Source organism: Callorhinus ursinus, unplaced genomic scaffold (genome assembly GCF_003265705.2).
Source record: "Callorhinus ursinus isolate GAN/ISIS: 27379988/994484 unplaced genomic scaffold, GSC_fseal_2.0 scaffold95, whole genome shotgun sequence".
Taxonomy (NCBI): Eukaryota; Metazoa; Chordata; class Mammalia; order Carnivora; family Otariidae; genus Callorhinus; species Callorhinus ursinus.
In genome coordinates, this window is record NW_027397157.1 from 269728 (window position 1) to 278532 (window position 8805).

Genomic DNA, 8805 nt, shown 5'->3' on the forward strand with positions numbered 1-8805 from the left:
CTTTCTTTCTTTCTTTCTTTCTTTCTTTCTTTCTTTCTTTCTTTCTTCTTTCTTTCTTTCTTTCTTTCTTTCTTTCTTTCTTTCTTTCTTTCTGGGAGACAGAGTAACATCATAAGTGTGAGTTTTGGAGTCAAAGGAACCTGAGTTTAAACCTTGATTCTACCACTCACTGGCTGTGGGAACGTTGGCAAAACACTTATTGCCTGAATATCATGAAATGGGTGTAATGTTAGGGTAACAATCTCTCTTGAGAAGTTGGTACCAGAATGTAAATCAATGCAACTTTTCTCAGGCAAGACATCTGAGGGTTCAGATCAGCCAAGAATTAAAGTTTGAGTATACCACTGAACAATGAAGCCCAACTGCATAGGTGCTGGTAAAAAGAAAAGGAAATAGTAAACGGAGAGTGGAGAAAGGAAGCCATAAATACTACATATGACCTCAAGAGAAGTTACAAAAATTTGTTCTTTACAAATAGGTTCTTTTTTCCTGGTCATGGACTTATACCTATATATTTCAATTAATATTCATTCTCTATCTTCTCAAACTGTATATAAACTATGATTATGGTGGTCAAAATTAGTCTACAGGCTGAAGAATATTAAATCACAGTCACAATGAATCTAGAGGAGTTGTAAGTATTACCCATAGATCCTGGAACTAGAGTTCAATGAAGTGACTAAAGAGATGTTGGGAAGTGACAGAATTTGTTTTGGGTTATATATGAAATAAGTGTTATCTTTTTAAGCAGGAACTTTTTGGAAGAAAGTATATGGGAAGAATGGTATGTAGATGCTGGGCAGCCATAAGCATGGATTCTAATACATATGTATTGCTTTTTGGCAAGCCAGCATCAAATTTACCCTTCCTGATTGTGCTCCACTTTCCTTTTAAACAACTACCCTTGCCCTTTATATTGAGTCTACTTAAATCAGTGGTACTGTTCTGCTCTAAACAAAAAAGCAGGTACATCCTGACCGAAGCTAGAGTAATCTAATGCTCTGTGGCTAGATTTTGGATCTTAATTACAGGGACAAAAACACTGAGGTCTGAAGCCTAGGCAAACAAGATGTTGACATCCAAATCAAACCAGTTGTGTTACATCACCATTTTTGGTAATTCCTAGCCCAATTGTCTAGTTTCCTGTTGGTTCTCTTAACCCTTAATATCATTATAACACTCACTTTTGTTTAAGTTTGCCTGAGTTGTTTTCTATTTTTTTAACTTTCATATAATTTTAGTAGAAAGGCCATATATAATAAACCAATGATGTACATGGGTACTAACACCACAGCATGGGTTTAAATTCTGGTCCCTCCACTTATTTAAACTCTTTGGGCCTCAGTTTCACTATTTGTGGATAGAAGATGATAAAAATGTCACACATAGAGTTATTGTATGGTAAGTGCCCAATAAATGTTAGCTTTTACTATTATGAAACTGACTAAATTTTCTTAAAAGTATTCCTGTTCTTTCATGTTTCACTACCATGTTATAAGGAGAAATCCCCTGTTGCACAGGCAGCTCCTAGGCATGAAATCTTACTGTGCTGATTGGAATAATGAATAGAGCTGCAGAACTGAAGGACCCTAAAAAGGTTAGCTCACTTTACATCAGAAAGGGCCAGGAGCTACTTCTAGGAAAAGGTAAATATTTCAAATTGATTTTCAATTATTTTTGGCTATTGGCCTGGAGTCTTTTGAATATAACCTTTTGGTATAATTGACCAGAGACAACAAGCTTTACTTTGTATTAATTAAAATAATTTAAGTATGTGGTGATGTGGAGGGGAGTTTTTTCCTTGATCTGTTACTGAGAACTTCAACTAAAGCATTCTGTCTTGCCCCCATTGCTCAGTAATTTCTTTTCTAGGCAATGTTGATCAATACTTCCTTTATCTGTGCTCATTTACCTATTGTTTTCTGTAATCTGGTCATCATCAACACACATATAGTTAAACTTTGACCTGAATATTTCCTATAGTTCATAACATTCCCATTGGCCTGCCTCAGAGTTCTAAAGCAACTTGTCAGTACTATGTAACTAGTGTTTACATTGAAAACACCGAGGACCTTTAAACTCTCCCCATTAAGTGCTTTATTTTTTGCCATCTGGCAGCAACAAGTCTTATTACAGACAGGGTTCAAATGCCTCTTTCCCTGGGGCTAGAGCAGGACTACCTAAAAAAAAAATCTCTGCTTTTAATAAAATAATTTAACTGTTCAAGGGACATCTTTTCTTATTGCTTGTCCAATTTAAGTGCCCAGAATTTGCTAATTCTGTGGGAGCCTGGATTTATGTAGCCAAGCATCTTTCTCTTTCGAGGAATGCAGCCCTTTTACTCCTCAAAAATGCTGTATCTGTAGGGAGGGGATTTGAAAATCAAGTACATTTAGATGTGCAAGCATACATACAAAGCATTTTGTAGTAATTGGCCCTAAGTAGTGGAGGTGTGAATACTGTGTATTTTAGTTTTTATTTCATACATTTCATTTTTTTAAACAAGGAAAATGTGGCACTTTTACAATTATATATTTTTAAAAACTATATAGATCTTTTCTCCTAAAGCCACTTTCTTAAGAAATCTATAATAATAATAATAATAATAATAATAATCTTTATATCTAGTTATTTTATCCAGCTCAAATCCATCGGTCAATCATGATATTCATTTTCTTGCATATATCCTTTGTTCTCTTACTGTTCTTTCATTTTGGCACACTTATTTGGGAAACTGCAAATTTGATTAAATCCAACTTTTATCTATGCTTGCACCTGAGACTCTGACCATGACTGAAGAAAAATATGGACAATAATAAATTAATGACCACATATTTAAAGTACATTTCTAAAAGTTTTATTTAAATTCCAGTTAGTTAACATATAGTGTAATATTAGTTTCAACTGTACAATATAGTGATTCAACACTTCCATACATTACCCAGTACTCCTCACAAGTGTACTCCTTGAGCCCCATCACCTACTTAACCCATCTCCTCCCACCTTCCCTCTTGTAATCATCAGCTTGTTCTCTATAGTTGAGTCTGTTTCTTGGTTTGTCCCCATTCTCTCTTTTTTCCCTTTGCTTGTTTTGTTTCTTAAATTTCACATATGAGTGAAATCATATGGTATTTATCTTTCTCTGACTGACTTATTTTGCTTAGCATAAAGTACATTTTTAATGCTGTCAACTATTTTGTTTCAAATTCATTAAATGTCTCATCTATCCAGTTAACTATTTCATAGTTTGTTCCTCAAACCTCCAATACCATCTCCCCCATCCTCTCTCAGCTGATGACTTTGCTTCCTATTCTGCAAGGAAATTGAAACAATTAAAGGGGGGAAATCTCCACATACTCTTATCACTAATTCTACTCACTTAGCAACATCTACACCCATATACTCTAACTTCTTGCTTAATACAAAGATGATTCCTTACTCTTCTCTAAAGACAATCTTTTTTTACACTGGATCGCATGTCCTTTTGACCACCTTTGCTTAAGCTCCAGTGATTCTTCCTTCTTTCTCCTATAAAATTATCTTATTTCTTGCTCTTTAGTGGATCATTCTATAAACATACAAATTTCCTATTATTTCTTCCATCATAAAAAAAGTATTTATTAATACTTGATGTCTCCAATTCCTCTTATTCCATTTTCTATTCTCTTTCTTCCACCATTTCTCTTTCTTTCTCTCATTCATTCATGCTTGTGCACACACATTCATGTTTTATTATAATTTGCATGCAGTGAAATAATTATATTTAAAGTGTACAGTTCGATGAGGTTTCACAAATGCATACACCCTCAAAATCCATCTTCAATGGAGATATAAAATATTTGCATCAATCCGGAAAGTTTCCTCATATCCTTTTGCAATCAATTTCCACCTCAAACAGTCATTATTTCCATTTCTACAACTATAGGTTAGTTTAATCTGTTCTTAAATTAAATGTAAATGTACTCAATAGTCCATAGAGAGACTCTTTTATGTCTAGCTTCTTTAGCTCTGTATTGTAAGGCCTGAAATTCCACATGCTGCCTTGACAACTTTAAGACTCACAGGGCCCCAAGGAGTTAGTCATGAGTTCTCCTGTTTTCACCATGTATGTTCTACACTAAGGGGAAAATGTCCCCCACCTGGCTAGTCCCTTTATCAGTGGACCAGCTGTATCCTGCCTGGTCCTCAACATAAAGGGTTTCATTTCCCCGGCAGCCCATGAAACTATTCAAACAAGCCACAGGTTAGTTTAAGGATACTGTTTTTTTACACTTCTTCATTTTTATATGTTTTATTATAACATTTATATAATTTTATAGTAATGATTTGGAACTTAGGTAGTTGTCTGTCTGCCTGTTAGATTATAAGTGCCTGTAATGGATGAGAAAGTCTTATTTACTTTGTACCACCAGGCCTCACATACAAGGTAGATGCTCAATACATATTGGTTTAGTTTAATAATTTGATTCACAAATTGTGTTTGAATAATAGGTTGTGTGGAATGATTACAGATTATGAGAATGAAAAATAAAGTGGTGGTTTGCCTTTGACATTTTTGAGGAGCGTGCCAAGAACTTTGAAATGTATTAAAGTAGGGTGTGATTATGTTATTTCAGAAGAGAGAGTGTGTAGGCCTAGACTATCATGAAAGTACTGAATTTAATTATTTATTCCCTAGATACTATTCAGCAAAAGTTTTCATCTATGGAAATAATAGATATCATTATTTTCCTAGTAGGAATGGACATTTAGAGTTTGCAATAATGAAATGCAACTGCATGGAAATATCTGTGTTGAAAATAAATTACGCATGAATTATTTCTAAGTTTCATTGCTTGTAGAGGCACTCAGTAAAATGAATATAATATAATATTAATATATTTTAACCTTTATATAGAGCTTTTAAAGTATTCTATTTTATCCTGAGTGAGATTTTTAATAGCTTTTAGAATTTCTAATAATGCTGCCTCTCTCATTCCTGTTATTGGTAATTTTTGTCTTCTCTCTTTCATTCCTGATCAATCTAATTAAAGATAACTCAGAGCCAGCTTTTGTTTTCATTGACTTCTTTCTTGATCTTTCTTGGTTTTCTATTTCATTGTTTTCTACTTTGAACTTTATTTCTTTCTCTGCTTAATTTGGGTTTAATTTTCTCTTACTGTTCTAGTTTCTTAAGGTAGAAGTTGAGGTCATTGATATGAGATCATATGGTCTATGAAGGGCAAGACAATAAATATTTTAGGACTTGTAGGCCATATGTTCTCTGTTGCAGCTTCTCAGCTTTGCCACTATAGTGAAAATATGACCATAGACAATACATGAATGAACGGGTGCAGCTATATTTCAATAAAAATTCATTTATGGAAACAGAGGGAAAGCTGGATTTGCCTATGGGCTGTAGTTTGCTGACTGCTAGTCTACAGGTTCTGTTGAGAAGATGATCATTTACATTTCTCTTAAGTTAGAGTTGAAAGTAGGCAAAGCTACAACTTTAGGTTGGGTTCATCTGTGAAGAGCTCAACTCCCAAACTCTTGCACCACTGCCACTATTTTGATTTTGCAAGTATTTGATTTGTGAGGAATTTAGGCTATAGTTTCCTATATTTTTGATTTACATTTGGATTAAAGTTTGCACAACCCAAAAATTCAGGCACTGTAGGAATATTGTTACTTCAATGTTCTCTTTCTTCTAAGGACTCTTCCAGTAAAATAATTTGGGCAAATACTTGGGATGTGTTTGTGAAATGAATTATTGGACCACACAGTTTCATTTTGTTTCTGAGACTCATCCAGTTTGCAATATGTCCTGCCAGGTCACACTGTTGTCTGAGACTTGGCTCATTTCTCCTTGTCTTGGCAAAACCTCTCTCTCCATCTATGGAAGGACTGCTTCATTATCCTGTCCCTATATCAGCCACCTGCCCTTATCTGCAGAAATTGTCTGGGAAATTGCTCCCCCAGGAAGTTTTCATTACTCTTTGTAATTCAGTAGATCTAGTCTTTCTGTGACCTCCTTTGCTAGTTCCATGAGAACAAAGATATTTCACATTTTTCTATTACCCTAACAAGAAACAGAAGTTCCATTCACTTAGAATCCAAATTTTTTCTTTTGCAGTTTACCAAAACTGCTCTCATAAAGGTCACTAATTACCTCTATGTTGCTAAATCTTATTAAATGCTTAATCTTCATATTAATTGTCCTAGCAACAGCATTTGAGACAATTGATTACACATTCTCTTCTATAAACATTTTTTTCCTTGATTTCCAGGAAATGGGATTCTCATGATTGTTCTTCAACATATTATTAGCTCCTTCTCACTGATGTTTCTACTTTCTCCTATTTTCCCTACCCTCTTAACATTGACACTCCCCAGGGTTCAGTCCTTATTCTTCTCTATCTATACTCATTCCTTTGGTTATATTCAGTCTTGTAGCTTTAAATAGCATCCATATGCTGAAGACAATTAAATTTATATCTTCACCCCATGTCTCTCCTAAACTCCAGGTTTGTATATCCAACTGAGTCCTTGATATCTCTTCTTGAATGTCATATATATATATATATATATATATATATATATATATATATATGTATCAACTCAACTTAACCCTCTTAATCTTCTACCTGATACCAGGTCCACCCAGAGGCTTCCCCATTTTAGTTAATAGAAAGTCCATCTTTTCCAGTCTCTTCAACAAATGGTGTTGGGAAAACTAGTCAACTACATGCAAAAGAATGAAACTGGATCACTTTCTTACATCAAACACAAAAATAAACTCAAAATGAATTAAAGACCAAAATGTGAGACCCGAAACCATAAAAATCCTAGAAGAGAGCACAGGCAGTAATGTCTCTGACATAAGCCATGGCGACATTTTTCTAGATATATCTTTGGAGGCAAGGGAAATAAAAGCAAAAATAAACTATTGGGAGTACATCAAAATAAAAAGCTTCTGCACAGCAAAGGAAACAATCAACAAAACTAAAAGACAACCTACTAAATGGGAGAAGATATTTGCAAATGACATATCCAATAAGGAGTTAGCATCCCAAAAAATATAAAGAACTTATACAACTCAACACCCAAAAAACAAATAATCTACCTTAAAAATGGGCAGAAGACATGAATAGACATTTCTCCAAAGAAGACATCCAGATGGTCAACAAACACATGAAGAGATGCTCATCATCACTTATCATCAGGGAAATGTAAATCAAAACTAGAATGAGATATCACCTCATACCTGTTAGAGTGGCTAAAATCAAAAACACAAGAAACAACAGGTGTTGGTGAGGATGTGGAGAAAAAGGATCCCTCTTGCACTGTTGGTGAGAATGCAAACTGGTGCAGGCACTCTGGAAACAGTATGGAGGTTCCTCAAATTTTTAAAAATAGAACTAGCCTATGATCCAGTAATTGCACTACTGGTATTTATCCTAAGAATGCAAAAACCTTAATTCAAATGGATGCATGTACCCCTATGTATGTTTATAGCTGCATTATTTATGATAGCCAAGATATGGAAGCTGGCAAAATGTGTATTAATTGATGAATGTATAAAGAAGTGGTATGTGTATACAATGAAATAGTATTCAACTATAAAAAGAATGAAATCTTGAGATTTGCAATGACATAGATGAAGCTAAGAGCATATAACAAATGAAATAAGTCAGTTAGAGGAAGGCTAATACCATATGATTTAAATTCCATGGAATTTAAGGAACAAAACAAAGGAGCAAAAGGGAAAAATACAGAGAGAGAAACCAAGAAACAGACTTAACTATAGAGAATAAATTAATGGGTACCAGAGGGGTAATGGGGTGGGGGAATGGGTGAAATAGGTGATGGGGATTAAGGCCCACACTTCTTGTGATGAGCATTGGGTGATTAAAATAAAAACAAAAAATGTGGGGTGTTGAGTGGCTCAGTCGTTTAGTGTCTGACTTGATTTTGGCTCAGGTCATGATCTCAGGGGCATGAGATTGAGCCCTACTTCTGGCTCCGTGCTGGGTGTGAGCCTGCTTAAGATTCTCTCTCTCTCCCTCTCGGTCTGTCCCTCTCCACCCCCGGCTCTCTCCCTCTCTCAAGAAACAAAAACACAACAAAACAAAAACTTTAAAAAGTGTGATACCAGTACAGACCTATGGCTAAAATCCAAAACACTGACTCCATCTAATGCTGGCAAGATTACAGAGAAAGAAGAACTATCATTCATTTATGGTGTGAATTGAGTGCAAAATGTTACAGCGACTTTGGAATATCTTTTAGCAATTTTTTACAAAGGTAAACACAGTCTTATCATGTGGTACAGCAAGTGATCTTTTGGGTACTTAACTTATTTGAAAACTTCCATCCACACAAAACACTTCATGTAAATAGTTATGGCAGGTGTATTCATAATTGCCCCAAAACTGGAATCAACCAAGATGCCTTTATATAAATGAATGAATAAGTAATTGGAACAGGCATACAATGGAATATAATTGAAAGATAAAAAGAAAAGAACCATCAAGCCATAAAAAGATATGGTTGAATTTTAAATGCATATTGCTCCATGAAAGAAGCCAGTCTGACAAGGCTACATACCATGTGATTCCAGTTATATGACATTCTGGAAAAAACAAAACTATAGAAACCATAAATATATCAGTAGTTTTCAAGGGTTCAAGAAGAAGGGGAATTGAATAGATACAGTAGAGGCAATAAATCTATTTTTTATTATAATATAATGCTGGATATATGACATTTTGCATTTTTCAAATCCACAGCACAAAATTTGCAGCTCAGAAAGTGAATCTTAAT